Source organism: Eptesicus fuscus, chromosome 6 (genome assembly GCF_027574615.1).
Source record: "Eptesicus fuscus isolate TK198812 chromosome 6, DD_ASM_mEF_20220401, whole genome shotgun sequence".
In the NCBI taxonomy this organism is placed as follows: Eukaryota; Metazoa; Chordata; class Mammalia; order Chiroptera; family Vespertilionidae; genus Eptesicus; species Eptesicus fuscus.
This window is the reverse complement of record NC_072478.1, coordinates 13,624,683-13,632,443: the sequence shown is the minus strand read 5'-3', so window position 1 is coordinate 13,632,443 and position 7,761 is coordinate 13,624,683.

The following is a 7,761-nucleotide window of genomic DNA, read 5'->3' as shown; positions in this document are numbered from 1 at the left end:
TTAACAAAAATACAAAGTAGAAATACTGGCTTATAACCTGCTTTTCTCAGTTTCCAGGACCTTTTCTGTTCATTGCAGTATTGTTTCCAGTTGCTGACTACGTTCTATTGTTAGGTCATACATCCTTTTTTGTGATTACGTTCTCCTGCTTTTTCTCCATTCTAAATAACACTGCAATGAACATACTTATAGGAAAATCTTGTCCTGTGCCTTAATTCTATTTCCAGTAAAATATTAAATAATATGGACCATATCTGAATACTGATTTAAACAAACTGTTACCAAAAAACACCCTATGGGACAATTGGGAAATTGGAACACTAACTGGATATTGGACAATATTTAGTAATTATAGCTCTGATGATATTTTATGGTTATTGTTTTTAAAGAATATCTTCCAGATTATATCATATTATGATATGACAATTTATATTACACTAGAGGCCCGGTGCACAAAATTCGTACACTGGCGGGGGGCGGGGATGTCCCTCAGCCCAGACTGCACCCTCTCCAATCTGGGATCCCTCTCACAATCAGGGACTGCTGGCTCCCAACCGCTTGCCTGCCTGCCTGCCTTCCTGATTGCCCCTAACTGCTTCTGCCTGCCAGCCTGATCACCCCCTAACCATTCCCCTGCCGGCCCAATCGTCCCCAACTGCCCTCCCTTGCTGGCCCGGTTGCCCCTAAATGCCCTCCCCTGCCAGCCCAGTTGCCCCTAACTGCCCTCCCCTGCAGGCCTGGTCCCCCCAACTGCCCTCCCCTGCCGGCCTGGTTGTCCCTAAATGTCCTCCCCTGCCAGCCTGGTCACCCCAACTGCCTCCCCTGCTGGCCATCTTGTGGTGGCCATCTTGTGACCACATGGGGGCGGCCATCTTGTGCAAGGGCGTGACAGTCAATTTGCATATTACCTCTTTATTATATAGGATATAATAATATTTTGGATGAATAGCATGGTAATCTGTGATTTGTTTAAAAATAATTCAGGAGAGAGTGTGTGTGTGTGTTGGGGGGAGATAGATGACACAAGATCGGCAGGAGTGGATAACTGTTGAAGCTGGTACTCTGAGATTCAATAAGCTATTCTCTCCATTTTTTTGCATGCTTGGAAGTTTCCATATTAAGTAATTTAGCTAAGCTATGGTGATGATAATAACAAAAGCATTTATTAAGCACCAAGACACAGTGCAAGGCATGCGATTCTCATAACCCTGAGAGGTGGAACCATCAACCGTACTTTAAAAAAGCTGATGGTAGGAAATGAGATTCAGTCCATAAGAAGTAAAATTATATTTAAATTCAGGTGTGAGCACAAAGGCTGGTTCTTCGTGGTAGAAGGGCACAGAGCAAATATAGAGTCTGACGTAATAGAGATGAGGCTGTACGTGAAAAAACAAAACAAAAACCCACAGTCTTACTATTGCTTATGCACTTTGTAGACTCAAAATGTGTACGTGTGTTCCCTCAGGGTTGACCTAAGTGTGGCGATCTGCTGGGCCAAGGAATGCATACACATCCAGACTGCCCAGAAAAACCACCTTGCTCATTTGCGTGTGTTGACAGTGACAGGAGTGGGCAATGACTGTTTATAAGAACTGTGTGAGTTTCTCAGTGCTTATTTACTTTATCTTTTTGAAATTTTCTTTAGACCTGCTACAACCCTCAGCAGTCACCTATTTTGAACTTTCTACAGAGCATTAAAGTAATTCTAAAAACTAGGTACATTTCTGAGCATTCACTCACCTAAAGAATATAACACTTTTTTCTTTTAGCTTTCTGAAAACGGAAATATTGAACAGTTTTAAGACATGGAAAGATGCTGAATTATACTTAAGGTTCTCGCATAAACTATAGAGGAGTCACCAGTGAAATGTTGAAAGGGCAAAAGAAACTTCAAGGGAAGAAGATGAAGAACAATGACAAAGAATCGCAGGTGAAATGAGAAGGAGAAGGATTGACCTGATAGAACCATAGTACTGGGATAGTTACTAAGTTATACCCAAAGTGGAATAGCATGACAGAGGACCTGTGGAATCCCACTGGGCCCTGCGTGGCAGGATGCCGGGGAGAAGACACACATACTGAATACACAAACTGCCGCCATGTTGGAAAGGCTCCCCCAGCCCCTCACTCAGTATTTGCCACGCTTATTCTCTCCACAGAGTTGCATGCAGAAGAACCTATAGAGAAGACATAGGAAAAGACAACACCAAGATGGCTTTTACACCAATGGTGCCAACATTACATTGCTGATGCAATCCACCTGCAAACAAGCCACTCTTCTTTTCTAATGTACGTCCACCTTGTGACTCGGTCTCACGACAAGCTGGAATTCATTCATTCATTCAACAAAAATGTGTTGGGTGTTTCCTGTGTATCAGGTACTGTTTCAGACAAAGAGGACACTGTAGTGGGAGGAGAGAAAAAAATCCATGCTCTTTCGGGGCTTACTTTCTGGGAAGAGCAAGAAAGATATAAACAAACTCTATTAGATGATGGTAAGTGCTACAGAGAAAAGTAAGTCAGTGAATAGGGATAGGGAATGTCCTGGGGGAGTGGGAGGGTACAATTTTAAATAGAGTCATGAGAGAGCCCTCCCTGAGAAGGTAACTTTGGGATTAAAACAAAACAAAACAAAAACCCTGACTGGAGGGAGGGAGGGCTCCATGGAGAATGATGTGGGGGAAGAGCTCTCCAGGCAGTAGGTACAGAGGCCCCGAAGCAGGAGATGTCAGATTGTTCCAGAAACAGAAAGAGGACCAGTGTGGCTGGAGCAGCGTGAGGGAGGGAAGCATGGTAGGAGCTGAAGACAGAGAGAAGGTGGGTGGACAGACAGATGAGGCAGAGCTGCGTAGGCCAATCCAAAGTCTCCGGTTTTTACTCTGAAAGGGGAACCCACTGGGAAGTCTAGAGCAGAGACTTGACCGGGTGTGAAATATGTTGGGACTACACTGAGGTTGACACAGGTGGAGGCAGGGAGGCCAGTTAGAAGGCTGTTACAATAATCATAGCAAAAAAAAAAAAAAAAAGAGGTAGCTTACACCAAGATGGGATGTCAGTGAAGGTAAGGAGAAGTGGTAAGATTCTGGACATATATATGGAAGAGCCGACACATCAGATATATTACAAGAGAGAAGGAGAGCGTCAAGAATAACTGCAAGACTTTACTTGAACTACTAGAGGAATGAGTTACCATGTACTGAGATGGGGAACCCTTGAGTAGTTCAAGGAGGAAATTCAAAAGCTTGGATGAGGACAGACATCAAATGGAGGTGTGGGATAGGCAGAGATACACATCTGGAGTTCTGAGAGGTCCAGACCGAGATAAACACAAGGTTTGAAGCCGAGAAACTGGACCATTGCCAAGGGAGTTAAGTATAGAGAAAAAAGGGAAGAGTTCTGAGGACTGAGTCCTGGAGCTCTTCAATATGTAGAGCTCAAGAAAATGAGGAAGAACCTGAAAATAAATGGCTTGCAAAATGATGGCAACAAATTAGGACAAATTACTCATAAAGAACATGTTATAGCTTGAACTTGGACAGCATCCTCATACCACACATTGCTCTTACTCTACTGATGCATATTCAAAACAATTCCTTATTCATTTAGTATTTGCAACGCCCATCAAGAATTCACGGGAACAAGCCTGGCTGGTGTGGCTCAGTTGGTTGGAACGTCGTTCCGTACACTGAAGGGTCTCGGGTTTGGTTCCTGGTCAGGACACATACCTATGTTTTGGGCTTGATCCCTGGCCCCAACGTTTGCCACTTAGACCCAGAAAACTATATTTGTTCGTAAGAGTTTGATTATTAGTTTCATTAAGTCATCAGAAAAGAATTAGGTTGTCTTTACTATGAAATACCCTACATAATAAAAGGCTAATATGCAAATCGACTGAATGGCAGAACGGCTGGTTGCTATGACATGCACTGACCACCAAGGGGCAGATGTTCAATGCAGGAGCTGCCCCCTGGTGGTCAGTGTGCTTCCACATGGGGAGCGCAGCTCAGTCAGAAGCCGTGCTCACGGCTGGCAAGCACAGCAATGGTGGTGGGAGCCTCTCCTGCCTCTGCGGCAGTGCTAAGGATGTTCAACTGACAGCTTAGGCCCACTCCCCGTGGAGGGCCTAAGCCACCAGTTGGACATCCCCCAAGAGCTCCCGGACTGCGAGAGGGGACAGGCCGGGCTTGATCCCTGGCCCCAATGTTTGCCACTTAGACCCAGAAAACTATATTTGTTCTTAAGAGTTTGATTATTAGTTTCATTAAGTCATCAGAAAAGAATTAGGTTGTCTTTACTATGAAATACCCTACATAATAAAAGGCTAATATGCAAATCGACTGAATGGCAGAACGGCTGGTTGCTATGACATGCACTGACCACCGAGGGACCCCCTCCCCCGAGTGCACAAATTACGCCCACCGGGTCTCTAGTATAAAAATAAAATGCAATAAATGTTATTAAAAACAAATTAAGATCTGTTAGAATCACAGATGTGATTACACAGGGTTCAGTTAATAATGACTTAGAAGTTTCTTTTGAGGCTAGATAAAAGAATGATGCTCTTTGGGAGGAAATGAAGAGGGAGGTTTTGGGACAAGTAAAAAAAGAAATGGTGCTGAAAGTATATCCTATATAATAAAAGCCTAATATTCAAATTATCCCCTCGGGTGGTTGTTCGACCAGGAATTCGACTGGGAGACCGTGAGTTCAACCGCTCGCTATGACGTGCGCTGACCACCAGGGGGTGGCACGGAACATGGCAGGCATCAGTGACATGGCACTGGCAGCAGGTGGCAGTGGAGGTGCTACTGGCCCTGATGGGCCCCGATGAGAGCAGGACCACAGGGGGATGGTGGAGCAGGTGAGTGGGCAGTGCCAGGCCAAGGCAGGTACGAGCCGGGGCCTGATTGCCCCACTGCTTTCCCCGCAGACGGCGACCAGCGGCGACAGCAGTGAGGGGCAGGGCCACCACCCAGCTCCCAGGTGCTGAGGGAGCCGGGTGGGGGGCCTAGCCCCAATCAATCCCCCTGCAGAAGGGATGGTGGAGCAGGTAAGGGGGCGGCACCAGGCTAAGGCAGGGTGCCAGGTGGGGCTGCAGGGTTGGGAGGCTGGGGGCATGAGCTGGGGCCTGATCTCCGCAGGCCACCCTGAGGGATCCCACCCATGCATGAATTTGTGCACCGGGCCTCTAGTTAGTCTAATAAGAGAAAAGGTTGAAGAATCTTCTTTTTAAAATGTATTGATTTTAAAGAGAGAGAAGAAGGGAGAGAGAGAGAGAGAGAGAGAGAGAGAGAGAGAGAGATTGATTTGTTGTTCCACTTATTCATACATTCATTGGTTGATTCTTGTATGTGCCGTGACCGGGGATTGAACCCGAAATCTTGGCATATGAGGACCACACTGACCAACTGAACTACCTGGCCAGGGCTGAAGAATCTTCTTAAAGGGAAATTATAATAATTATTATAACCAAAATGTTAAAGGTGGAAGACTTAATTTAAGTTTTCTCTCCTCTTGTCCTTTTTAGGTAAAAAATGCCAGGAAAACCCAAAAAGCATTGCAGGAAGGAAATTGGTTAGATTATGGTACAAGACAACAATGTAGAGTACTATTTAGCCACTTAAAAATCCTAATTTAGAAGCATATTTAATAACTCAGAAAATGTTTATAGTATATTGTTAAAAGAGATTGCAGAACTATATGCAAAATACCTCCATTTTAAAAAATCTATATCCATAGAAAAACGACTTCAAGTAATAGAACAAATTGATGGGATATTAATAAGTGATTTTAATTTTCTTCTGGGTGCTTTTTAAAAATTCCCAAATTCTCTACAATGAATAAGTATCTTTGTAAGAAAACAAAATCGGGGAGCTGCTGAAAGGTTGGTGGACCTCAAAGCCCAGAGAATGAAATCAAAGCAATTTCATCTAGTGCCCCGGTCAGAAGCTAAGGCCACTGCAGCTAAGCTCTGCAGGGGACAGGAAGGGCTTTTCTTTGGTTAGGTTTGGTAATCATAAAACCAGTAAGAAGAGGAGAAGTTGAAAAAAGTCTGGTCAGAAACCACAACATGCTAATATATTATTAAATTGTCAAAAATTTTAAGAGCACTACTCAAAAGGGTGTGGGAAAATATCATATATATTCTTATATACTCTATACATATACGTTTTTAGTGGTGATGCATAATAGCACAACTCCTTTTTTTAAAAGCTATTTAGCAATATGGGTGAAGAAATATAAAATGTGCATGTTCAAAATGATACAGCTCTGAGAAAACAGTTTGGCAGTTTCTTAGAAAACTAAGCATACAACTACCATTTGACCCAACAATTGCACTCTTGAGCATTAATCCCAGAGAAATGAAAACTTATGTGTACACAAAAACCTGTACATGTATGTTCATAGCAGCTTTACTCATAAGAGCCCCCATGTCCTTCTAAGTGCAGTTAAACCAACCATGGATACTCATCAATAAAAGGAACAAATTAATGATAAACACAACTTGGGTAATCTCCAGGGAATTATGCTCAGTAAAAAAAAAAGTCACATAATTGTATGATTCCGTTTTTTAATGATTTCCACTTTTGAAATAATACAAGTATAAAAATAGAGAACAGATTAGTGGTTGCCAGGGGTGGGTGGGAGTGAGGAAGGTGTGGCTATAAAAGGGCAACAGGAGGGATCCTTATGGTGATGGAAGTGTCTTGTATTTTGATTGTATCAGTGTTACTTTCTTTTTAAATCCTCATCCAAGGATATTTTTTATTGATTTGAGAGAGAGAGAGAGAGAGAGAGAGAGAGAGAGAGAAAGAAACATGGATTGGTTGCCTCCTATATACCCCTGTGGGGATGGAACCCACAACTTGGGTGTGCCCTGACCAGGAATAGAAAAGGGTGCTTGAGATACCTGCATTATTTATTACAACTGCACCTGTGTCTACAATTATCTCTAAATTAAAAAAAAAATGACTGAAGAAAAAAAGTACATCATTTGACCAGTTGTCGTCAGTCTAGAAATGTCGTCCTAGGGATATAACCCAAAAGAAGAAAAAACGTTAAATGCACCAGATGTTCACTATAGCGTGTTTACAACAGGGAAAAGAAACGACCTGAGTGTCCCAACAGGGAAATAGGCAAATCATGACATAGCCACCTGAGAATTACCGTCTTTTGATAGAGCAACAAAGAAATGTTTGAAAAGGGAGGACTCAAAATTGTAGTGCAATCTGACAGCTATGTGAAGGAGCCTGGGATATATTGCAAAGGTTTTAATAGTATTCCATGTGAAATGTTTTTCCCTTTCCTCACTTTCCCTAATGTTGCATGGCTTTTACATGGTGGGGGTGGGGGAAATAACAGTAAAGGATATTTTTTTTATGTTAAATTACAAATGCCGAGTCACAGTACGAGTCCTTTATATCCGTCCCTTCCAGTAGCGCAAACTTCGTTTTCCAGGCTCCAGGCTTGGACCCAGAGCCCCCAAGCAGGCACTCGGAGGGTCCGCGCAGCGGCTCCAGCGTGCACCGCAGCCTCACCCAGGACCCCACCGGGAATCCAGGGAAAGGATTCCCGAGCGAGGGCGACGCCGCTGCCCGAGGAGCAGTGACCATGCCAAGGTCACCACCGAGCCCGCAGCCGGCCAGGGCTCCCGACTGTGAGTCCCAGTCTCTGCCCGGCGCCCCTCTCTCCGTTCGGAGCCACGACCCCAGTGCCCCTCGGTCCTCCGCGGAGAATCCCCACATCGCGTGACGGCGGCCG